Here is a 27,341-nt window from a genome sequence, read left to right as displayed (position 1 = left end):
TCTTTTCCAGCCCTGTTTTTTTCAACCAAAACCCCTTAATTTCAGTTGCTACTACTATTTGTTATTCCTTCCAAGATAGCCTCTAATTAGTTACTGATACCTTAGTGTAAATTAGTTTAGTGCTTCTATATCTCACAGAAACATTTGCATTTTTAAAATTGATTACTCTTGTGTCTTATAAGTCTATGGGTTAGTGTTTCTGAAAATATTTTATGTGTATACTAGGGATGAGCTAATAAGAAAATATATTGTACATGATGAAACCCAGATTTCTCATTGTTGGCAAAAGAAGTTACAAATAAGCAAAGGGGTAACCCTGTGGGTCTGGTTTGAAAATTATATATACATGTAAAATTTCTTAGCTATATCCACTGAGAGGGCCTAGAAAGAGAGATATCCAGTAGCAATAAGTGTACTGAGCATGAAGATCATAGTTTCTAAATATCATTCTCCAAAAAAAGAACCAGGGATCCCTGATGAAATGGATGATTCTAGAGCCAGGTTAAAAAAACAAAACAAAAGCAAGATACTCTCAGTGCCAGGAAGTTAGAAGGTACTCTTTAAAAAAAAAGATGATATGTGAAAAAAAACACAATAACAACCCAAAAGGGTGTCCAATAACCAAAGTGTGACAATTTGAGCAAAAATAAATGATGATCATATTATCTGCAAAAAATCCACAATGATATTAATAAATGATTAGTTTATATCCTGATTGTGGTGGTGGTTATACATATCTATATATGTGATAAAACTTCATGGAATTACACACACACACATGAGAGAGAGAGAGTATGTAAAAACTAATGAAATTCAATCAGTTTCATACTTTAGTTAATATATTTTATGTTAATATCAATTTTATGTTTTGGTAATGTACTATGCTTATGTAAGATATTAAGATATTATTTTTGTGGTACATTTACACAATGGAATACTATGCGGCAGAAAGAAAGAAGGAACTCCTGCCATTTGCAACAACATGGATGGAACTAGAGAGAATTATGCTTAGTGAAATAAACCAGGCAAAGAAAGAAAAATGCTATATGATATCACCTAATACAGGAGACTAAGGAACAACACAAACAAGTGAACTAAATAGAACAAGGAACAGAATAACAGTTATTAGGGAAGAGCGGGGGGAGAGAAGGGGGATAAGTAAGAGAAGGATTTAGTCAAAGAACATGTATAAATGACTCATGGACATGGACAACGGGGGGCAGATATGATTGTGGGAGAAAGGATGAGCTGGGTGGCGGGGAGCAATGGGGGAAAAATGGGACAACTGTAATTAAAAATCAAAATAAAAATTCTATATAAAAATATATTATTTTTGGAGTAAGGGTATATAGAAACTGACTGCACTATTTTTGTGGCTTCCGTTGAGCCTAAAATTATTTCAAATAAAAATTTTTGATTAAAAATGAATAAACAAACAAACAAAAAACTAGGGAGTCCTGAATGGTGTGGCTCAGTGGGTTAGGTGTCTTCCCACAAACCAAAATGTCACCAGTTTGATTCCCAGTCAGGGCACATGACTGGGTTCCAGGCCAGGTCCTTTGTTGGGGGGTTGTGCAAGAGGTAACTGACAGATGTTTCTCTCACACTGTAAGGGCACCAAATATTCCCTGTAAAAAGGTTCAGAGGTCTGCTAAATATGTAAATATGTAGGGGCTTCAGATGTTCTTTGTAAGAAGTAGTAGAGGCCTGCTAGAAAGCCTTTAAAAAAGAATGTTACAGCCACTCAGTGATTTACAAGTTAAAAGACACCAGCTTAGCCCCTATCTCCTTCCATTTGCTTGTAACTTGTCTATAATTCTTGTAAAGTTATGTTTTACAAAGTGTCTAGCCTTTTTGCAAAATTTATTGGTTTACAAAGAATTCAACCTAACTAAAAAACTGCAGCTTCAAGCTAAAGATAACCTTATAGCCTTGCGAATTTCTGTTCCTGTTACTGCCAAGACATTCCTGCAGTCCTGCCCAGCCCCCTCTTCCTAAGGCTGTTTCCCGCCAAAGAAGAAACAAAGGAACATCATCAGTATACAAATCCAGTTTTCAGATCCCATTGAATGTCGGAGCTTGTTAGAGACCAGCTCAGAGTCTCTGCCCAACTTCCAGCAATTATTAAAATCCTTTGCTTACTTTATACACTGCTTCAAAGTGTTCAATCTCGCCTATGTAGCCGTAACAACACAGCTTTGTTTCTCTCCCTCTCTTTCTCTTTCTCTTCCCTTCTCTCTAAAATAAACAAAATCTTTAAAAAGTTAAATAAATGAATAAGTAAATACACAAGAGAGATGAAACAAATCTCCCTTACAGAAAAATTCCAAGTAATAAATGTAGACAGAATTAGGAAAATAATCACCAGTAGGATATTACAGTAATAATTGCCACAGGCAAAATCCACTGGTGCATTCTCAAATTGGTAGGCAAAAGATTAGGGAGAAACTTTCTCTTCCAAAATATATACTGATTACAAAGAAAAAAATAATAAATTTATAGTAGAGGAAACTGGCAGACATCACTTTAACCAAGTGATCAAGATTAATGTTATGAAACTTAACCAAAGAAGTAAAAGACCTGTACTCAGAAAACTACAGAACACTGAAGAAAGAAATTAAGGAAGATACAAATAAATGGAAGCATATACCACGTTCATGGATTGGAAGAATTAACATCATTAAAATGTCCATTATACCCAAAGCAATCTATAGATTCAGTGCCATCCCTATTAAAATACCAATGACATATTTCACAGATTTAGAAAAAATATTACAAAAATTAATATGGATCCAAAAATGACCCTGAATAGATTCAGAAATCTTGAGAAAGAAAAACAAAGCAGGAGGGATCACAATACCTGATATCAAACTACACTACAAGGCCACTGAAATCAAAACAGTCTGGTACTAGCATAAGAACAGATGCATAGGTCATTGGAACAGTATAGAGAGCCCAGAAATAAACCCAGGTCTCTATGGTCAATTAATATTTGACAAAAGGGGCAGAAGCATACAATGGAGTAAAAACAGTCTCTTCAATAAAGGGTGTTGGAAGAGCTGGACTGGTGCATGCAAAAAATGAACCTAGACCATCAACTTACGCCATACACCAGAATAAACTCAAAATGGATAAAAGACTTAAACATAAGCTGTGACACCATAAAAATCCTAGAGGAAAACACAGGCAGGAAAATATCAGATATCCCATGTATCAATATTTTTGCCGATACATCCTCTAGGACAAGGGAAATAAAGAAAAAAATAAACAAATGGGACTACATCAAATTAAAAACCTTTTGCACAGCTAAAGGAAACATCATCAAAATGAAAAGGGAACCAACCATATGAGAAAAAATATTTGCCAATGATACCTCAGATAAGGGTTTGATCTCTAAAATATATAAAAAACCCATATGACTCAACATCAAAAAGACAAACAATCCAACTAAAAAATGGACAAAGAACCTGAACAAACACTTCTCCAAGGACATACAGAAGGCCCATAGGCATATGAGAGGATGGTCATATAATTAGCCATTACAGAGATGCAAATTAAAACCACATGAACGTCTGGCCAAGATGGAAGCATAGATAGATATGCTGCATCTTCCTCACAACTTAGAAGTAACTTACAACCACTTTAAAACTAAAAACAGCCCCCGGCTGGTGTGGCTTAGTGGATCGAGCACCTGTCTGCAAACCAAAGAGTCACTAGTTCAATTCCCAGTCAGGGCACATGTCTGCTTTGTGGGCCAGGCCCCCGAGTTGGGGTTGTGCAAGAGGCAACCACACATTGTTGTTTCTTTCCCTCTCTTTCTCCCTCCCTTCCCTTTTCTCTAAAAATAAATAAATAAAATCTAAAAAAAAAAATTATCTGTTAAAAAAAAAACTAAAAACAAACAAACAAACAGAAACTCAAAACTACACGGAAGTTCAGCAAAGAAATAAATAAGAAATATTAGGCCATAAAGGTAGGAGGGCCAGAGCCTGGATGGAAAGAATGAGGTGAGGAGCAGCAGCAATGGCTGAAGGGGTGGTGCTTGGCAGCAGCAGCTAGTTGTGTGCCTGGTAGCATGGCTAGCAGCACAGTTATTGTAGCTGTGGTGAAAGCACAGTCAAACATTTTAAACCGAGGAAGCAAACTCAACCCCAGACCAGAACAATCCCAGCCCCAGACCAGACCACACAGCACACTGTTCCAGCACTGGGGAAAATAGAGCCACATTGCTTCTGACTGTGCAAACCAGTGGGGGTTGGGGCAGCAGAAGAAACTGACGGTCTCTCAACAGAGTCTACTTGTTTAGTATGGAAAGGGGGAGAAGTTCCTGGAAAAGGGGTGAGTGCTGAGCAAGTGGCATTGTTCCTCCTCAGACCCATCCCACACAAACAGTGCCATAACACTATAAAACAACTCACCAGCACTGATGAATATCTAAGGCTCTTCCCCTTTACAATGTATCAGGTATGACAGCTCTTCTTAAGACACAGAAGCAAACACAGAAAGCTGTCAAGATGAGGAGACATAGAAGTATGGCCCAAAAGCAGGGGCAGATCACAGTTCCAGTGAGAGAACTAAGCAACAAGGAGATAGCCAACCTAACAGATGAAGAGATAGACAACCTAACAGCTGCACAGTTCAAAGCACTGGCGATAAAAATACTCACAGACTTGACAGAAAATATTAAGCAGGACAAGGAAGGAATGAAGGCTATACTAAGTGAAATGGAGGAAAATCCACATGAAACTAGTGGTGAAGGAAAGGAAACCAAGGTTCAAATTAGTGAATTGGAACATAAGGAAGAAATAAACAGTCAACAAGTACAGAAGGAGGAAACAAGAATTGAAAAAAATGAGTAGAGGCGTAGAAACCTCTGGGATAGCTTTAAATATGCCAACATCTGAATGATAGGAGTGCCAGAAGGAGAAGAGGAAGAACAATAATTTGGAAAATTATGTGAAAAAATAATGAGGGAAAACTTCCTTAATTTTGGGCAGAAAATAGACATACAGGTCCAGTAAACACAGAGTTCCAAACAAACTAGACCCAAGGAGGACCACACCAAGACATAACATAATCAATATGCCAAAGGTTAAGGATAAAGAGAGAATCTTAAAAGCAACAGGAGAAAAGAAGGGAATTACCTACAAAAGGGTACCTATAAGACTGTCAGCTCATTTCTCAAACTTTTCAGGCAAGAAGGCACTGGTAGGAAATATTCAAAGTGATGAGAGGCAAGGACCTACAATCAAGACCAACCAACACTACTCTATCCAGCAAAGCTATCATTTAGAATGGAAGGGCAGAGAAAGTGCTACCCAGACAAGGTAAAGCTGAAGAAGTTCATCATCACCAAGCCATTATTATATGAAATGTTACAGAGACTTATTTAAGAAAAATAAAATGAAAATTATGAACATTAAAATGATAACAAAATCACAACTATCAACAACAAAAGCTAAAAAACAAAAACAAGCTAAGCAGACAACTGGAGTCAGAACAGAATTGTAGGTATGGGGATCATGTGGAAGAGGGTCAGCTCAAGGAGGAAAAGAGGAGAAGGAGGGAAATGGTACAAGAATTAAGAAGCATAGTAGGAGGGTGCAGAATAGACAGGAGGTTGTAGAGAACAGCTTCTATGCATGACCCATGAACGTGGACTAAGCGGGGGTGGGACTGCTGGAGGGAGGGGGTTGCTGGGTGGAGGAGAGCAAAGGGAAAAGAAATTGGAACAACTGTAACAGCATAATCAATAAAACATAATGAATATAAAAATAAAATAAAATCACAATGAGCCCTGGCTAGTGTGGCTCAGTGGACTGAATGCTGATCTGTGAACAGAAAGGTCACCAATTTGATTCCCAGTCAGGGAACATGTCTGGGTCCCCAGCTGGAGTGCCTGTGAGAGGCTACTAATAGATGTTTCTCTTGCACATCTGTGTTTCTCTCCCTTTCTGTCTCCATTCCTTCCCCCCTCTCTCTCTCTAAATAAATACTTATTTAACTTTAAGAAACCGAGTAGGCTATATTTAAAAATTAAAATAAAATAAAACCACAATGAGATATCACCTCACACCAGTCAGAATGGCCATCATTAATAAGTCTACAAACAAGTGCTGGCAAGGATTTGGAGAAAAGGGAACCCTGGGGCACTATTGATGGGAGTTCAGCCACTGTAGAAAACAGTATGGAATTTCCTCAAAAAAAAAAAAAAAATAGAATTTTCTTTTGACCCAGTGATTCCACTGCTGGGATTATATCCTAATAATCCTGAAACACCAATTCAAAATAACCTATGCACCCCTAAGTGCCCCTAAGTAAATAAACGGATCAAAAACTGTGGTGCACATACACAATGGAATACTACGCAGCAGAAAGAAAGAAGGAACTCCTACCTTTCGTGACAGCATGGGTAGAACTGGAGAGTATTATGATAAGTGAAATAAACCAGTTGGTGAAAGACAAATACTCTATGATCTCACCTATAAGAGGAACCAAATGAACAAAACAAACAAATGAGCAAAATAGAACCAGAGGCATGGAAACAAGGAACACACTGACAGCACTGACAGTGACCAGAGGGGATGGGGGCAGGGGGAAAGAGGGGAAAGAAAGGGAAGGGTGTAGTCAAGGAGCTAGTATAAATGACCCATGGACATGGAAAACAGGGTGGGGATTGACTGTGGGAGTGGGGTAGTGGGCTGGGCAGAGGAAAGCAAAGGGGGGAAAATTGAAACAACTAATAAAACAACAATAAAATAGTTAATAAAAAAGAATAAATGAGTTCAGGTTTGTAAAGCATTTATGAGAGTGCGTGTCTCATGGCAAATGCTATTTAAGTGTTGTTAACACAAACTGAGTACAGAAAAATCAGTTTGGAGGCCATTGTCATGAGAAATATGGTGAGAAATTTTGTGATGCAGTGGACATGCTAAAGTAAGGGAGAGATTTTTTAAAACGGTGACATAGGTTTCTGACGTATGTGACTGGATTGATGGTGGTGTCAAATAGCACTATTATACTAGCTATATGATATTGGACATTTGAAGTTTCCTCTTTCTCATCTGCAAAATGGGAATATAATGTAGTCTTTCAGAACTCTTATTAATTCTATGTACATAACCCTGTTAGATAAAATTAATGACTTTTTGTTTTCCAGTCTTTATATCTCTCACTTCTTTTTCTTCCCTTACTGTGCTGCCTGGTGCCTCTAGTGATATGGTCAATAGAAGCAATAGTAACAGGCATCCTGTGAAATTTGTTGTAAGTTTTTTGGTTGGTACTGGTTGATACTCTATCAGTATATAAGAAAACTTTTCTGTTTAAGGGCTTAAAATAAGTCCTTTAATCATAAGTGGGTTTTAAATGCTATTTTTTCAGCATTCATTGGCATCATTATATGAATTTCATCTCTTAATTCATGAACCTGTGAATTATTGAATTTTTAAATCCAAAACTGACCTTGGCATCATGTCAAAAATAATTACTTGGTAGAAATCTTCTAGAAACAATCAAATCTGGTGCCTGTTATGGGAAAAGATTTTTAATTAATGATTTGATATTTTTAATGATTTTAGATCTGCTTGGGTTTTCTCTTTCTTCTTGAATTAGTTTTGACACAGGAAATTGTTTAGATAATTTAAATATTTAAATTTATTGATGTAATGTTTCCTTAGAATTATCTTGGGAGATTAAAAAATTCATCACTGTGCTTATGGTATGCTCCTTTTTGTTTCTGGAAACAAGTTTTACTTAAATCGTCGTCGGCAGCCGTCCGCCGAGAATGGCTGTGCAGTCCGACTCGGGAGTGACACGGTATCTGTCTCCTCCCGTGTTGAATCGACATCTTGCGATGATGCTGGAGTGTCCTCTCCAGTGAAGCTGAAGCTACAGAGCCTGGGCAGGGTGATATGGAGGGTCTGCTGTTGCCCATGCAGCAGACCCCCCCTCTCTTCGCAGCTGAAGGGTCCAAGGGAAAGACGGAGTCAATACAGCTTGGCTTCAGGTGCGCCGCAGGAGTTGCCGGTGTTGACTATAGCGTCAAACAGCCTTAGGGACTCCGGCTCCGGATTTTCTGTCGGGGTTTACTCCCTTAGCCTTTCCCCTGAAGAGGTATGCCGCAAGGCAGCGGAGGTTTTTTGGAGTCAGAGTTTTCCTTCTCTGATGTGCCCTGACTGGAAGATCGAACCAGCGACACTTAGCTCGCAGGCCGACGCTCAATCCACTGAGCCAAACCAGCCAGGGTATTTACTTAAATATAGGTTTAAATACATTACATAACATTAAAACTGAAGGAGAAAAAAAATCCCCAAATCAGTTTGTGTCATCCCATGGCCTTGGGCAGCTGTTGCTATTAAGTTGCAATGACTGACATATCAGTTTAAAATTGGTTTCCTTGTCAAAAGTTTAACTCTGTTAGAAGGTTGGCCTCACATTCTGGTGTTTGAATGTTAATTAGCTAGTATATGTCTGGTGAAATAAACCTTGGTGGCAAGCCAGAAGTCCTTATCACCTCACTAGAGGGAAGATAGCTGCTCTAAACCTCACCTTCCTGGTCAAGTTGGAGATCTTTGACTCTCCAAGTCTTCCTCTAGTGGTACAGATGCTGTAGCTGTCTTAACACTCCTCTCAGCTTCACCAAAGGTTGTTCAGGTGGTGACATTTTCTTACAGCAGGGAACTCTGCCGAGGAGCTTATGTCCAGACATAGCTGTTTGTGGTCTTGGGGCTTTGGGCTTGACTGAAACATCACGTAATTGCTTTGTTTCAGGCTGGACACTGCCAGGCACCTACTGCTTGACCTTTGTTGAAATGAGGGACTTCAAGACTAGGCAGCATGCTGTGAGCCAAGTGTCGCTGGTTGGATTCCCAGTCAGGGCACATGACTAGGTTGCATGTTAGGCCCCCAGTTGGGGGCGCGAGTGAGAGGCAACCACACAGTGATGTTTCTCTCCCTCTCTTTCTCCTTTCCCCACCCTCTAAAAATAAAACAAACAAACAAATAAATAAATATATTTTTAAAAAAAGACTAGACAACATAGCTCTTTTCAGTTTATTGCATGAAAAAGTTACACTAATCCAAGTCAAAAGCAGATTCCAAATGGTTATATTATACAAGCTGTGAGGTTTTTAAACTTGTGATAAGGGACAGAAGGGAAATTCTACCCATTGCAAGGAAATCCTCATTTAAGTTTCAGTGAGCCCAAAGCACTTAAAACCCATGAACCTTCAGCTCATCGTCCTTAGCCAGTCCAGTCTCTACGAAAAACTGGCATATGTTCTTGTGCTGCTCACCCTGTAGCTGTATTATTTCTCCATATTATGGGTGCTCAATTACAGTACCATTGCAGGCAAACTTCTCCATAAATGCCTTCACTAGTTTCTTTTTATCATAATCATCAGCGATCACCTGGACAGCAGTAAAAGTCCTCCTGCCATTTCTCTGTTGAATTCTTATATGGATATAATTCTCAGGGCAAGCAGAGCATCACCCTTACTTGCATCAGCAAATAGGTTGAAACGGTGAATGTTCTGGAAAGTAGATATACTATGCAATAATATGATTCCTTTTCCTCAGTGGAAATGGCCTGTAGAAGGCTATGGCAGGAAAAGGGGGAGCAGAGCCTCAGGAAGTGGGGAGGCTGCTGAGTCCTGGTGGCTACTCAGTGACTGGACACTCCTTTTATTTCTAATATTATTAATTTGTGCCTTCTGTTTTATTTAGTCTTAACAAAAGTTTGTCAGTTTCCTCCCCAAAAGTAAAAGTCCAGTACTAGATAACTTTACTAGTGAATTCTACCAAACATTCAAAGATTTGATAGCTATCCTTCTCAAACTCTTCTAAAACACCAAAGAAGAGGCAATACTTCCTAACACATTTTATGAGGCCAGCATAAACCTGATACCAAAACCTGGCCAGGAAAACACACAAAAAGAAAATTAAAGACCAATATCTCTCATGAATACAGATAAAAAAAATCTAAACAAAATACTAGGAAATTGAATACAACAGTACCTTAAAAAATTATATATCACAATTAAGTGGGGTTCATTCCAGGCACACAAGAATGGTTCAACATATACGAATCAATCAATAAATATAACACATTAACAAAATGAAGATTAAAATTATATGATTATATCAATAGATGCAAGAAAGCATTTGAAAAGATACAATATCCATTTATGATTAAAACACAATAAAATGGGTATAAGAGGAAATTACCTCAACATAATAAAGGCCATATGTGGCAAACCCTCAGCTAAGATCACACTCAATGGTGAAAAACTGAAAGCTTTTCATCTAAGATCAGAAACAAGACAAGGATGCCTACTCTCTCTAGTCTTATTCAACATACTTCTAGAAGTCTTAGCAAGAGCAATCACGCAAGAGAAAAAAAATAAAAGGTATCCAAATGGGGAATGCAGAAGTAAAATCATCACTTTTTGCAGATGACACGATTCTTTACATAGAAAACCCTAAAGACTCCATTAAAAAAACTATTAGAAACAATAAACAAACACAGTAAAGTTACAGTGAAGTGCAAAATCAATGTACAAAAATTCAGTGCATTCCTCTATACTAACAGCAAACCTCAGGAAAAGAAACAGGAAAAAAACATTTTTTTACAGTTGCAACAAAAAGAATAAAATACCTAGGAATAAACTTAACAAAGGATGTGAAGGACCCATCTGCTGAAAAATGCAAAGCATTCTTAATAGAGATTGAAAAAGACACAAAGAAATGGAAAGATATTCCATGTTCATGAATTGGAAGAATGAACATAGATAAAATGGCCATATTACCCACAGCAATATATGGATTTAATGCAATCTCCATCAAACTTCCAATGACATTTTAAATGAAATAGATAAAAAAATCATCATATTTGTATGGAACCACGAAAGACTGCAAATAGCCAGAGAAATCCTGGGGAAAAAAAGAGAGAGAGAGAGAGAGAGAGAATGAAATGGGAAGTGTCAAACTCCTTGACTTCAAATTATACTACAAAGTGACAATAATCAAAACAGCAAGGTACTGGGAGAAAAAGACACACAGACCAAAGGAACAGAATTGAGAGCCCAGAAATAAACCCACATGTATATGGGCAAATAATTTTTGACGAAGGAGCCAAAAACATGCAATAAACAAAAGAAATCTCTTTAATAAATGGTACTGAGAAAACTGGAAAGCCACACATAAAAGAATAAAACTAAATTACTGTTTGTCCCCATATACAAAAATTAACTCAAAATTAATCAAGGACCTAAATGTAAGACCTAAGACCAAAAGAAGTACATAGAAGAAAACATAGGTACTAAACTTATGGACCTTTATTCTAGAGAGAATTTTTATGAATTTGACCCCAAAGACAAGGGAGGTAAAGGCAAAAATGAGTGAATGGGATTATATCAAACTAAAAAACTTATGCACAGCAAGGGAAACCTCCAACAAAACAAAAAGGCAACCAACTGAATGAGAGAAGAAATTTGCAAACAACAGCTCCAACAAGCAGTTAATATTCAAAACACTTAAATAACTGATACATCTCAACACCGAATAAATCCAAATAAAAAATGGGCAGAGGATCTGAACAGACACTTCTCTCAAGAAGACATACAAATGGCTAACAGGTATATGAAAAGATGCTCAACTTCACTAGCTATTAGGAAAATTCAGGTCAAAACTACCATGAGATACCACCTCACACCTGTCAGAATAGCTATTATCAATAAGATAAGTAATAACAAGGGCTGGAGATGTTGTGGAGAACAGGGAACCCTCAGTCACTCCTGGTGGGAATGTAAACTGCTACAGGCACTATGGAAAACAGTATGGAGGCTCCTCAAAAATTAAGAGTTACTAGCCCTGACTCATGTAGCTCAGAGGGTTGAGTGCTGGCCTGTGAACTGAAAGGTCGCCAGTTTGATTTCCAGTCAGGGCACATGCCTGGGTTGTGGGCCAGGTCCCTGGTTTGGAGGCATGTGAGAGGCAGCCAACTGACATTTCTCACATTGATGTTCCTGTCCCTCTCTTTCTCCTTCCCTTCCCTTCTGTCTGCAACTAATTAAATAAAAGAGTTAATATATGACCCAGCAACCCCTTTTCTGTGTATCTACCCGAAAATCTTAAAAACGTTCACAAAGATATATGCACCCCTATGTTCATTGCAGCATTATTCAGAGTGGCCAAGACATTGAAACAACTGAAATGACTTTCAATAGCTGATTGGATAAAGATGTGGTACATTTTTATACAATGCAATTGTACTCAGCCATAAGAAAAGATGAAATATTGTCATTTGTGACAACATGGATGGACTTTGAGAATATCATGCTAAGTGAAATAAGTCATACAGAAAAAGTTAAGAACCACATAATTTCACTCATATGTCAGATATAAAACTGAAAGCAGCAAATGAACAAATAAAACAAACAAAAACTCATAGACACAAAAAGCAATAAGGTGGTTACCAGAAGGCAAAAGGATGGGGGAATTGTAATGGGTAAAGGGTGACAAAATAAGATTTGATTTTGGGTGGTGGGAACAAAATGCAATATAGATGATGGGTCATAGAATTGTACACTTGAAGCCTATATAATTTTATTAACCAATCTAACCCCAATAAAATTAATTTAAAAAAAGAAAAAGATTATCGATTTTATTAGTATTTTCATAGAACCAACTTTTGACTTTATTGACTTTCCTATTGTATTTTTATTTCATTATTTTCTGTGCTTATTCTTATTTTTTCTCTTTAATCTTATTTGGGATTAACCCATTTTTATTTCTGGTTTCTTAATCTGGATGCTTTGTTCACAAATATTCAACATTTATTCATATCTAAACTGAACTCTTCTTATCCTGAGAATGACCTTCCAACATTCTGAAGCCCCAAGGCACTTTACCTCATCCTTAGTTGACAGTGTCACATATACCTCATTTTCCCTTTCTATCTCTGACCCCTACATGTATGTGGGTTCTTGGACTTTCTCATATATGTGGAGTTTCCATGCATATGTATAAAGACTTTAGATCTTTTTTAAGTTGATTATCTCCCTTTGTACATTTTATTTTTACCCAGAAATTTATTTCAGTCATTGTACCTTAGATTTTTATCTCATATTAATCAGTATTATTTTAAATATTTTGTCATTTTTTATGTACTCACATATTTACTCATTTCTTTGCTTTCCATTCTTTTACATCTTGCCATTTGCTTCCAGATTCAGTATTCCTCTTTCTGCACTACAGCTTTTAAAAGTTCCTTTAGTTAGGGCCTGTTAGTAACACACTCTCCCCATTTTGATTTTCTGAAAATGTCTTTCTTACCTTCAATCTTGAATGATAACTTCTAAATTGATAGTTACTTTTCTCCATTTATGTGGAGTTATTGTCCAGCTGCCATATGCCTTCTGCTCAAACAACTGAGAATTTGACTTTTTTTCCATTAAAGATAATCTACTTCTTTGTATACTTTAAAAATCTTTGTCTTTGGTGTTATACAGTTTTACTAGAATGTTTGTATGTGTAGATGTCTCATAATTATTTTGCTTGGAAATTTTTATTTTCCTAAATCCAAAAATCCATCTTTTTCATCCGTTTTGGAAAATTCTCAACCATGATCTCTTTAAATGATGCCCCACCCGACTGATACACACCCATTCTCTTTTTTTTTTTTTAATATGTGTATTTATTTTTTAATGTGTTTTATTGATTATAATGTTACATTTGTCCCAATTTCCCTTCCCTCTTCTCCCCTCCACCCAGTGGCCCCCCTCTCTCCAGTTGTCCCCCCCTTTTAGACCATGTCCATTAGTTGTGCATATAGTTCTTCTCAACCTCTCTCTGTCTATTCCATTCCCTCCTACCATGCTCCTTAATTCCTATATCATCTGCCTCCCTCTCCCCCTTCCCCCTCCCTGCTGACCTCCCCCCAATATGCTCCCCATACCTATAGTTCTTTTTCCACTCTTGTTGCCTGTTTAGTTTGCCTTTGTTTCAATTCCCTAGCTTCTGTTGTTGTTTCTTGTGATGCAGTTTTCATTTTAGTGTTCATAGTTTTGATCCTCCTTTTACTAAACCGGTCCCTTTAACATCTCATATAACAGTGGTTTGGATCTAATGAACTCTTTCAGTTTTATTTTGTCCTGGAAACACTTTCTCTGTCCTTCTATTCTGAATGACAATTTCGCTGGATAGAGTATTCGTGGTTGTAGGTTTTGGATTTTCATTACTTTGAATATTTCTTGCCAGTCCCTTCTTGCCTGCAGGGTCTCCCTTGAGAAGTCAGCTGATAGTCTAATTGGGACCCCTTTGTACATGATTCTTTTCTTCTCTCTTGCTGCTTTTAAGATTCTCTCTTTATCTTTAACTTTTGACATTTTGATTATAATGTGTCTTGGAGTGGTTCTCCCTGGGTCCAGTTGTTTTGGAATTCTCTGTGCTTCCTGGACCTGTAAGTCTATTTCCTTCCCCAAGTTTGGGAAGTTCTGCTTTATTATATTTTCACTTAATTTTTCAATTCCTAGTTCATCTTCTTCACCCTCTGGCAAACCAATAATTCTTATGTTGGGCCTTTTATAGCTGTCCCAGAGGTTTCTGATCCTCTCATCATTTTCCTTGCTTACCATTTTTTCTCTCTGCACTGGTTGACTGTTTGTTCCTTCTTTGTGTTCCGGTTTGTTGATTTGAACTCTGGATTTTATTTCCTCACGATCTGTCTCGTAGGTGGTTTTGTTCCTTTCAGTATGAGTGTTTTTTGATTCTTTCTCATATTTTTCCAGATCTTTTGTTAATTCTGTAAGCCACCTGATAACAATGGCCCTGAACTGAGCCTCTGACAGGTTTCTTATTTGTTCATCTGTCAGATTCTTCATCTGTTGCCTGGTGAGCTGCGCCACCGGGATTTCTATAGTTGTCTGCCTCATTTTGACAGATGCGTTTTGTTTTCTTGGGCCGGCTATAGGGGGCGGTGCCTGTGTACTCGTCACAACCCAGCAACCGGCGCCGATCCGCAACCTTTCTCGCTGGCGCTTTGTTGTCACTGCCCAGCTACCAGTGGCGATCCACAACCTATTTCGCAGCCCTGTGGCGCTTTGTGTGGGGGCAGGGGTCCAAGATGGATTCACACAGTTATTCCGCTAGGAGACTGGGATCCGTCCTCCCGCCCCCTGGGCCTCACTGTTCTAGGTGATGTGGTGGCTGCTTCTCCCAGCGTTGGGGTTGCGAGCCGCCGGGGTTTGACTGTAGCTGGGATTGTCCTCCCTGCCGCTGGGATGGTTCTCCCTGCCGCTGTCCCTGGTGCGACCGCAAACAGCACCACCCACTTTTGCTCTTCCTACCTGCCCAAAGGGCACTGCTGGTTTATAACTTCATATGTTGGGCTTCCGTGTAGTTTTATTTTCTGGAATTTCTAGTTATCTTTTGTTTTGAAGTAGTTGTATTCCTCCCTAGTTGTAGAGGGAGACCAAGCGTGTCCGTCTAAGCCTCCATCTTGACCGGAAGTCCCCATCCTCTTTTCTTATGTATTACTTTTTTTTTTTTTTTTAAAGGAGACAAAGAAGGACAATATATATTGATAAAAACTTGATACAGCAAGAAGATAAAGCAATTATAAACGCATATGCACACAATAACAGAGCCCCAAAATATATCAAATAAAAATGACAGAATCAAAGGGAGAAATAAATAGTTTTACAATACTATTTGGACACTTCAATATCCCATTTTCAGTAATGGGTAGAAAAAAACAAAAACATCAGTAAGAAAAGAGGGGACTTGAACAAAACTATGAACCAATTACATATAATAACACTATAAACCAATGATATACAACAGACATATACAGGGCACGACAGTCAACATCAGCAGAATACACATTCTCCCCAAGTATACACAAAACAGTCTCCAGGACAGACAATCCATCAGGTCACAATAGAAGTCTTAATAGGATTTAAAAGATTGAAACCACCCAAAGTATTTTTTCTTTTTTTTTTTCTTTTTTTTCCAGATTTAATGTGTTTTATTGATTAAAATATTACATTTGTGCCACTTTCCCTTCCCTCTACTCCCCTCCACCTGGTGGCCCCCTCCCTCCAGTTGTCCCCCCCTTTTAGATTATGTCCATTAGTTGTGCTTACAGTTCCTCCCAACCTCTCTCCGTCTATTCCATTCCCTCCTACCATGATCCCCAATTCCTATATCATCTCCCTCCCTCTCCCCACTCCCCCTCCCTGTTGGCCTCCCCCCACTATGTTTCCCTTACCCACAGTTCCTTTTCCACTCTCGTTGCCTGTTTCGTTTGCCTTTGTTTCATCTCCCTAGCTTCTGTTTTTTAAACCAGTCCCTTTAACTTCTCATATAACAGTGGTTTGGATCTAATGAACTCTTTCAGTTTTATTTTGTCCTGGAAACACTTTCTCTGTCCTTCTATTCTGAATGACAATTTCGCTGGATAGAGTATTCGTGGTTGTAGGTTTTGGATTTTCATTACTTTGAATATTTCTTGCCAGTCCCTTCTTGTCTGTAGGGTTTCCCTTGAGAAGTCAGCTGATAGTCTAATTGGGACCCCTTTGTACATAATTCTTTTCTTCTCTCTTGCTGCTTTTAAGATTCTCTCTTTATCTTTAATTTTTGACATTTTGATTATAATGTGTCTTGGAGTGGTTCTCCCTGGGTCCAGTCTCTTGGGAACTCTCCTTGCTTCCTGGACCTGCAAGTCTATTCCCTTCCCCAAGTCTGGGAAGTTCTCCTTTATTATATTTTCACTCAATTTTTCAAGTTCTAGTTCATCTTCCTCATTCTCTGGCAAACCAATGATTCTTATGTTGGGCCTTTTATAGCTGTCCCAGAGGTTTCTGATCCTCTCATTGTTGTTTGCCATTTCCTCTCGCTGCATTGGTTGACTGCTTGTTCCTTCTCCATATTCCAGTTTGTTGAAATGGACTCTGGATTCCTCACCATCTGTCTCGTATGTGGTTTTGTTCCTTTCGTTATGAAAGTTTTTCGCTTCTTTCATATCTTTTTCCTGCTCTTTTGTGAATTCTGTAAGCCACCTGATAACAATGGCCCAGAACTGAGCCTCTGACAGGTTTCTTATCTGTTCATCTGTCAGGTTCTCTATCTGCTGTCTGGTGAGTTGTGCCACCGGGATCTCTATATTTGTCTGCCACATTTTGACAGATGCGTTTTGTTTTCCTGGGCCGGCTGTCGGGGGCAGGGGGCAGTGCCTGCGTACGCGTCACAAATCAGCGACCGCCGGCACCTGCCTGTCCGCGACCTATTTCGCAGCCCTGTGGTGCTTTCTGTGGGGGCGGGGGTCCAAGATGGATTCACACAGTTATTCAGCTAGGAGACCGGGATCCATCCTCCCGCCCCCCTGGGCCTCACTGTTCAAGGCGATGCTGCGGCTGCTCCCCAGCGCCGGAGTCGGGCACGCCAGGGGCTTGATCGGAGTCGCCTGCCTGTCCGCGACCTATTTCGCAGCCCTGTGGTGCTTTCTGTGGGGGCGGGGGTCCAAGATGGATTCACTCAGTTATTCAGCTAGGAGACCGGGATCCGTCCTCCCGCCCCCCTGGGCCTCACTGTTCAAGGCGATGCTGCGGCTGCTCCCCAGCGCCGGAGTCGCGCAAGCCAGGGGCTTGATTGGAGTCGCGCACGCCAGGGGCTTGATTGCCTCCAGGATTTTTCGCCGCCCCGCCCCACCGCTCCGCAAACAGCTTTGCCTTCTTTAACTCTTACCTGCCCAAATGGCACCGCTGGTTTATAACTTCATATGTTGGGCTTCCGTGTAGCTTTATTTTCTGGAATTTCTAGTTATCCTTTGTTTTGAAGTAGTTGTATTCCACTATAGTTGTAGAGGGAGACCTAGCGTGTCCGTCTAAGCCTCCATCTTGGCCGGAAGTCCCTCTTATGTATTACTTTTATATGTATATTGGGCCTTCTCAGTCTATCATCCGTGTTTCTTGATGTCTCTTTCAATATCTCATATTTCTGCTTTTTCTGATGCCCTTTCTGTTCCTCTCTTCTGCTGACTCCATATGCTGTTTAATGGTTATATGTCTCATTTCTCAAAGTTCTATTTGATTCTTATTCAAATTTCTTGGTCTTCTTTGAATCTCTTATTCTTGCTCATGTTTTTTATTTTATCTTTTTTTTTAACATTTAAGACACATTTTACATTCTCTCTTTTATAATGTTAATATCTGATGTATTTGAAGACCCAATTCTGCTTTTGTTGTTTGTTTTCGCTTCGCATTTTATGTTAACCTGCTTCTTTTGTGTGTTTAAATTGTGTTTATGCGCTATTGCTTGGTGTGCCTTTACAGTGGGCATCCTCTGATGGTGTGTCCCATGTTAATAACTTGTGTTTACTTTTTTCCATTGTTCTCTAATGCTTACAGTCTAAGACCACTTGCTTTCAATTACCAGGTTTGAGGATTCTTAGCCCTGTAGCTCTCCAAGCTAATAATTCTCAAGGAAGAGTTTTTTGATTTTCCTCAATCAGAGATCAAGCTAAAATGAACAGTGGTTTCCTTTTTTGGTGTCTCTTTGCCAGCAGGTAGATTATTTTCTAAACTGCTCATTTACTAAAGAAATAGCCCTTAAAATATCCCAGCTTAATCCTGGGGTTTCATTCCATTCTCTGAGGGCCAAAGCCTTGTGTTCTGTCTTTTCACAGAGTTCAGAACTTAAGGTTTTTCATTACAGTGGTCTTCCAATATTTTCAGGGCATCCATAGAGCCTTTGTCACATTATCATTATGGTTTTCAGTTCTCTCTCTCTCTCTCTCTCTCTCTCTCTCTCTCTCTCTCTCTCTCTCTTTCTCTCTCTTTGACCCTGGAGGTTCTTTATACTTTCTTGTGAGATCAGCTTCACATCTAAAGAGAATTTTGATTATATTTAACCAAACATTTCTCAATCTTTTGTATACAGAAAATTTTAAGTATCAACCCTGTCATATTGATGTAAATGGAAGTCTCTAATAGTTCTTTACATTTTCTGGGGGAGAAGAAACTCTCCTTTCTCTTCTTAGTTTTTCTGGCTAGTCTAGTAATTAATCTGACATGAGACAGATTAATAAGAGAAAATAAGTCAAAAGTTTAATAACATGCATGCCTTCTGCATACATGGGAGAGACCCATGTATACAGGAAATGACTGAAGCCACAACCTTAAATACCATCTTTAATGACAAAAGATGTTGGGGTTGAGGGAGTCAGTTATGGGAGGTTACCAGGAAAAGCGAGTAAAAATGGATAAGGTTGTTATGCACGAATGTCATCTCCTTCTACATTGATAGGGGATTCTAGAAATAAGATTACCTCCCTCTTTCAAGAACAGCTGGTTAGATACACTTACAAATGGATATTTCCCTTATACATGTAAATGTCTTTTACAAAGTTCATTTCTACTTGGTTTTTAGAGCTCTTCCCATGTCTGTTGTTTCTTAAAAATAACCAGCCTAAAATAATTCTTATGTCAAAGAGTTATATTTTTGGGTAGTAAATTATGCTCCCCTATAATTTTTATTAGTTAATACTATGTTTACTTAGTATAATTTAACTGGATATATTTTCAATATTTATCTATTTTAATTATATGTTGAAGGGATTCGGAACAGGCTTCCCCAAGATATACTAGTTTGTTATGTGGATTATTTTGAGCTGAAGGCAATCAGGATCCTGTGAAACTTTTAACTCTTCCTTAAAGAATTTAAGTTCGGGCCCTGACCTGTGTGGCTCAGTTGGTTGGGCATCGTCCCACAAAGTGAAAGGTTGCCCGCTGACTCGATTCCCAATCAGGGCACATGCTTAGGTTTCAGGTTTGGTCACCAGATGGGGGTCGTAAGAGAGGCATTCAAATGATGTTTCTTTCTCTCCCTTTCTCCCTCTCCAGTGTCTAAAAATAAAGAAATAAAACCTTTTTAAAAATTTAAGTTGGGAGACTTGCTCATAATAACTATCACCAGAAATGCTTTTTTATGACTTATCTATAGGACAGAACAAATTTCTAACCACTGAACATCTGTTTATCTTGTCATTTTGAAACTAACCTTTCTTTTCTATGAAGCCCCATATTGTTGTCAGGACCTTTTTCACTCTGGGAAATCATCCAGAAAACAGAATTGGATTTTACACCAAGCTTTCAAAAAAAAAAAAAAAAAGAGAAAGAAATTGGTTAAAAGTAAAAAGAATATTACCAGCCCCCACCGAGACACAGTGGAGCAAAAGAAGAAATCAGAAATTCGTCATCACCAATCAAAGATTATGAGAACTACCTCATCTCTATGTACTTGCGACCCCGTACCAACACCTTTCCGGATATACATTCGGTTAGGATGAGTTCATACATTAACACATTCAGGTTATTTACATTTCCCTGCTTTTCCCCAGTTAATATATCATGGTAGGTCCATCAACATTTCTTCTGGGAATGAGTAAAGTCCATTTTCATTTCTCATGGGGGAAACTGGGACCAGGTTAATTTGCATACAACTCATTTGCATGTGTCAAAAGCTCAGCAGGCAGTCCAGCTGCCGCCATGTTTTGACAATGAACAAACCGGTAGTGTAGGCCGCAGATGTCCGAAGGAACTGGGCTGGAGGGAGGAGCCTTTGTGCGCAGAGCTTGCACAGCCCCAGTAGAAGCCTCACTTCCTCCCGTGGATCGCACCGACTAGACCACCATGTCCTGACAGTGGCCTTACTTCATTTGTAGCTCAAAATGTCATATATAACTCATTTTAACCTTCTTTCTCTGAACCTCTCACATGTGTGGGGTGACAAGAGAAAAATTCTCAGATGTTCTAGATTAAATTATAGCCCACAGGACAGTGAGAAAAAGAGACAAGAGTATTAACCAGTTAATAACTGTGGGCCAATTAAGAACAGACTTCTCATGTGGAATATATGTGGAAACTTTGAGTCAACTTCTGTAATACCCACAAGGTGCCACAGCATCCCACATATGCATGAAGTTTCAGGACTGTTTCTTTCAATAACCAATCAAACAGAGCATTTCTTACAGACCGTGCACCTAACCTATCATAGACCTGCCACCACTTTACCCTTTCCTGTCTTGCTTATCTGTAGCCAATATAAAAATTTCAAAACAACTTACTTCTTCCCCAAAACATAATGTATAAAAGCCCCGATCAACTCCAGAAAGGTGGATTTATTTGTCTTTTCTACTTAGTCCTGCTACTGGTGGTTTAGACTTCCTAACCCAGAACATGGTACTTTTCCGGCTAGCATTTGGCTTAATAAACCTTTCTTTTGGAAAAGTTTTTGGCAGTGAAAATTTTTTAACAGGGGTCTCTGACTATCTCATGTATGTGGGATTCCCATACATGCATTATACATATTTGGTCATATTCTCTTGTTAATCTATCTCATATCTATTTGATTATTAGACCAGTTGAAATACCCTACTAAGAAAGAAGAGAATTTCTTCCTTTTTCACAATGTGACTCATTTATGTACAGAAAGGCTAAAACATTTTTACCTCCCATTGTTCCATAGCTCATTCCTCATTTTCAATGTAGATTCAGATTCAACTAACATTTACTGAGTAACTACTACATGTCTGACTCCTTTACATAAGTGTTAACAGTTAAAACTTCAAAGCCCTATGAAATAGGCACTGCTATCCTTAGTGTGAACTCTCTAGTTCCAAGAAGGCTATCACTGACTTTAAATAAACTGAGCATAAAATGGAGGCTCAGAGAGGTTTAAATCTTGATGAGAGTAATCTATACAACAAATGAAATTATTAAATGCACCCTTTCGTTTTATGCATTTGAAGGGGACCAGAGTTTACTACCCCACCATGTGATTTTTAGGATATTGATGATTTTAAACTGGTTATTTTTAAGAAACAAGACTCAGAAAAAAACATTTCACCCTTCTCCTTTACTTACCTAAAGGAATTTGGAATGGAAAAATATGTTTCAGGATAAATTAAATGTGGCAGACAGAGAGTAATCTAGCAAAGATTGTTGGACTCCCCTCTGTGTTCCATTGTTTTTGGGTGACCCACCAAGAATTTGTTTAGCACATATTTGCTCTTTCTCATCTACCCGTGAATTGCCTAGTTTTACTTTGAAGTCTTAGATCCCTGCCTCCTTCTCCTTAGCTCAAGATGGCATATAAACCTCAATGACCCTATTTGTCCTTGGATCACATATTCTTATGGAACTTCCATATGTGCATATGTAATAAATTTCATTATTTTATCTTGTTTATCTGTCTCATGTTAATTTTGATTATTGGTCCTGCCAGTAGAATTTAGAAGAGTAGAAGGTAAATTTTGCCCCCACATATTCCCACTGGGAAATAAAAGAATGATAATGCTTGTGCTTCAATTGACTTGACACCAAATAATGTTGTCAGTTATGTTTCTTCAATAGGTGTGAGAATCTTAACAATTAATGACTGAACTTGCTATGAATACCAATGTTGAATAGCTGAAGAGAAAGATACTTGACAGATAGACAAAAATATAACAAAGCCTCACATTCCCCACAAGGCTTACACACAGACTTGCAGCTGAGTACATTTAAACTCCTTTCTTGAGACTTACCAATGCTGAAAGGACATACTAAAGCTAAGCTTTCAAGATATATTTTATCCCAAAATCCTAAAAATAAGTATTTTAAAGTTTTTATGGAAATTATTTCAATTAGAATGAAGGTTTACCTGGTCGATTTTATTAAATGTTTTAACTTTATTCTTAGTTCACTAAGACTCAATTTTAGGTGAATTTAGGACATTTGTAACTATAGGCTTTTTGGTCTTCCAGGTCTCTTGGAAGATTGGATGTGATTAATTGCAGATGTAATTTTAACAGAGATAAGTTAACAACTTTATCTCTAAAATAGGGCTACACCCCTGCTATTTTTAACAGACTATATTGTGAATATATTTCTAATTATTTGAACTATAGCTTGAGGAACATGGGATGATGACATAGAAACCAAGATGTCATTTAAAGCTATAATCTCTTTCAGTATTATCTGCTTTCAGGACTTGAAACATAAGAATTGTGTGTGTGTGTGTGTGTGTGTGTGTGTGTGAATCTATCTCTTCAGTATCTTTTTGAAAATTGTAGCTCTGAGAAAAAAATAGTTGCACATATGGCTTAACAGTGCCTACAATAACTTTGTGGTCCCTGAGGGATTTGCTGCTCACAACTTGGGACCATTGCCATACCGTAACAGACTTAATATATGTTTCATATGCTACATCTGAGTATGCTTTTCAGTGTTACCCACAAAAGACTATATCGCTATTTAGTAGTGATTATCATAAGTTGTTAAGTCAAAGGAAAAATAATAACTAATATTTATTCAGTGCTTGTCATATTCAAAACATTCTAGATATTAGCCCATATAATATTGAAAAAAACATCACGAGGTTGTTACGATGTCTTTACTCTGAGAAACCACCCAAAAAACAGTCTAAGATTTTATAGCAAGTTTATTGACCGAAAGAAAATAACAGTTAGAAAAAAAAAACCAGAAAACTAAAGCTGCTATTTCAATTACAAGAACTCATTGGAATGTGAAAAAAAGAAGAGAAAAGAACACTTTTAGCCCATTTCACAAGGCTGTTACACTCTTCTGTTTTGTGTTGCCAGGTGCCATCGCCACATCTTTCCGAACATACATTGTCATCAGGGTGAGTTATACATCAACACATTCAACAGGTTATTTGCATTTCACAGCTTTTCCCCAGTCTATATGTTGTGCTAGGTCCATCAACATTACTTCTGGGAATGAGCGAAGTCCATTTCCATTCCCCATGTGGGGGGTATGCTGGGACTGGGTTAATTTACATATGGCTCATTTGTATATGCCAAAAGTCCGGCAAGCGGTCCAGCCTCCGCCATGTTTTGAGCAACGAAAGAACAGGCAGTGTAGGCCGCAGATGCCCGGAAGGAACTGAGCTGAAAGGAGGAGCCTTCTGGGATGAGATGAGCCACCTTGTGCACCCGGAGCTTGCACAGCCACGGTAGAAGCTGCACTCCCTCTCGCCGATCGCACCAACCGAACTGCCATATTCTGGCAGACGTAAGTACTCCTATTATCATACTACTTTTTCAGATAGATGAATTGAAGCACAAAGAAATGATCTCAGAGCTAGTAAGAGGGACAAATTGAGATTAGGACTTGGAATTCAGCTCACCTCTTCATCACTGTGTAATATTGCCTCTCAGAAGCATGAGTAGTAAGATGCCAGGTCACACGCAAAAGACGAAAACATGTTATAGTTCTATATAAGCCACTTAAAATTCACTTTGAAGTGAGGCAATGTATGAGTTTGGAGCCCCAGATAGTGTCTGAGACATCTGCAAAGCAGTATTAGGAACTGAAGTTGAAGACGCAATGCAGGACAGCGTACAGGAGTCTTTGATTGTAGCAATCCAAAAAGATTGGCAATTGTGGTAAATCTAAAGAGGTTGTTAAGAATTTGCTGGAGTGTTTCCAGTACCTTCAAAAATCAAGTGCTAACTGTATGTCTGACTCTTTACATACTTTACTTAATCCTCACAACTGCCCATGGAAGCTGATACTATTTTACAGATGGCAAACCTGAGACCATAAGAAAGAATTAACTTGCCCAAGGTTATACAGCTAAGATACATAACGGCCTTCACCTAATTTTTTGAGGCTTCAAAACGTAGGCTTTTTCAGTGGAAACATTTCAGATCTACCCTCTTAGTGCTTCTGTATCTGAAGTGCCCTCATTAGTTTTGAGCAGGTTTATTCTCTTTTATTCGTCTCTTATGGAAATACGTTCTTGAAAACATTGGGAAATCCTAAGGAAATGTTAACTGTCTAGGGACTTGGATAAAAAGACCCCAGGCCTAACCAACTGCTATTCTGTGGTGAAGAGAAGGATCTGGTTCCTGGGAGAAGGAGTCCCTATACTTTCAGTATCTGATCTTGTGTTGCGCACGAGAGTAGATCATGTCCCCCACATCACCTTGATTTTCTTTAATATCTCATTAACCAAAAATACATTCTGAGCCTATACACGTTTCTATTTTGAGCCTATACTACCTTAATAAGGCATTACTTCCAAAGTTTACTCTCTGTTGTGTGATAACAATAGTAACTCATTGATCTGGCAACTCTGGAGGGAAAGTCTGTCCTTGATCTGCCGAAAACAAGATCTTTCCTATCCATCTTCATTTAAGTGAGGTTGGGGTTTGTTTTTGTTCTTCAAACTCCCAATTTTATAAGACTCTAATGTCTGATTTCAAAGAAGTTAAGAAAAGGTCCAGTAGTGTTTTCCAATTCAGAGAACCTTTGTATAGGACCATTATTCTTCATCCTGATCTGACTATAATCAGGCTCTTAATCAAAAGGCTTGGCATTTTTAAATGTCTGTGCTCCATCTGCTCATAATATGGGCAGTAAAATAGATTTTTGATGCTTTTTACCATAGGTTGCCCTGTCCTCCAGTAAATATGAACTTAATGAAATATATAACCACATTCTTAAGTCAAATCCAAACTGTTACTAATTTTCCAGACTAGCATTATGCCCATCAAGGAAATTAGAAGATTCAGTCTGTACTTTAACTTGGAAATAAACATTGCAAAGCCATTCTGCAATTTCCTATTATTTTTTCTTAACCATTCTGAAGTTGAAGAATGGGATCAGATGGCCTTCCTCTTGGTGAGGTGAAAGACTAGGTTAAATAATAGACACTTGATGAAAAATCCATCACCCTTCCCTATTTCCTTCCCTTCACTGAGTTTAGGTATCTTATACTCTTGGGTATGTGCATTATTTCCACAGGGTGATGAAATAAAGAGAACGTCCTTTCTGAGGCTGATAATGATCAGGTATTTCCATAATCTGCTGAAACTTTTCAAGGTAGAGACAATAAATGTGAATGAAGTGATGTAAACAGAAAAGAAGACGGTAATTCTGTTTGAATCTTCTCACTGTGCACTGCTACTAAGACTGAATCTGGGCACACATCACTGGGAGGCAAAACAGTAATTGTGAAGAACATGACTGTAGCATTAAATTATCAAATCACAGATCTATCACTTCCCAGGTTTGTAATTTGTGATAAATTATGAAACCCCTTTCAAAACCAGTTTCATAATCTATAAAATAGAAAAATAATGGTATCCATATCATAGGACTGATTGAACATTAAATAAGATAACCCATATAAAATACCATAATGTCTGACATATAGTATGTGATCAATACATACTAATTACCGTAAATGTTAAATACTCTTTTCATTGAAGGAAGAAGAGAGAAGGAGGGGGTTATTAAGCCAAGTAGACCATCTCCGTGCCCTTTTATTTTTATATTTTCCCCTATGAAAGGAAGGGGCAAAGGTTCTCAAGTCACACAGCAGCATATAAGATGCATTGCTGAATGTTGAAAGTGAGCATTCTTGACAGTGTGTGACCATGCACCGACGTCCTCTAAGACAGTGTGAAAAAATAATAGTATGCAGGCTCTGACATACACATAATCACACTCACACATTATAGTCAGAGTCTTCTTTCTAGGAGGAATCCTGACTCCTAATAAGTTCACACAATGGCTTCCTATTACCCTTAGGATGGAGGCAAAACCCTTTTATGAGGATCAAAAGGTGCTGTCCTCTATCTCTTCAGCTTCATATCATTCTTCTCTTCTCTCTCTGTGCTCCAGCTACTTTAGTTATTTTCATTTCTTTGAATGTGCCATATTTTATAACCTTTGTACACATTTTGCTGCTTCTTTATTCTCCTCCTGTTCTTGGCCAAACTAACCATTACTCATGCTTCAAGGTCAGTTTCAATGACTTCTTCAAGGAAGGCTTCCTTGAACCCCTAGACTAAGGTATCACACTCATAGGTATGCTCTCATAGTTTAATGTATAACGTACACTTCTATTTTTTGTAGCATGCATCAGAATTTATTACCCACTGAATTGGGTCCTTTCTAAAATTCCTATGTTGAAGCCCTAACACATCTTGTGATTGTGTTTGCAGACATGGCCTTTAAGAAGGTAATTAAGGTTAAAAAAAGGTCATAAGGGTAAGGCCCTAATCTGATAAAACTGGTGCCCTTATAAGAAGAGAAAGAGATATCAGAGTTTGCTCTACATCCCTCTATCTCTGTCTTTATCTCTATCATATCTCTATCTCTCCATCTCTCTCTACATACACAGAGGAAAGGCCACGTGAGGGCATAACAAGAAGGCAGCTGTCTACAAGTCAAGGACAGAGGTCTCACCAGAAACTAACCCTGCAGGCATCTTGATCTTGGATTTCTACTCTCCAGAACTGTGAAAAAATAAATTTTGGTTGTTTAAGCCAC

At 38.4% G+C, this 27,341-nt stretch overlaps 1 pseudogene; it reads right to left on the bottom strand.

The window, feature by feature from the left end:
- Positions 1 to 9,210: 9,210 nt before the first annotated feature.
- On the bottom strand, positions 9,211 to 24,091 carry LOC149990897 (uncharacterized; annotated as a pseudogene).
- Positions 24,092 to 27,341: the final 3,250 nt, after the last annotated feature.

The sequence above is a fragment of the Furipterus horrens genome, unplaced genomic scaffold, assembly GCF_987537825.1.
Source record: "Furipterus horrens unplaced genomic scaffold, mFurHor1.1.pri manual_scaffold_17, whole genome shotgun sequence".
NCBI classification, from domain to species: Eukaryota; Metazoa; Chordata; class Mammalia; order Chiroptera; family Furipteridae; genus Furipterus; species Furipterus horrens.
This window is presented reverse-complemented; position numbering and strand designations above follow the sequence as displayed.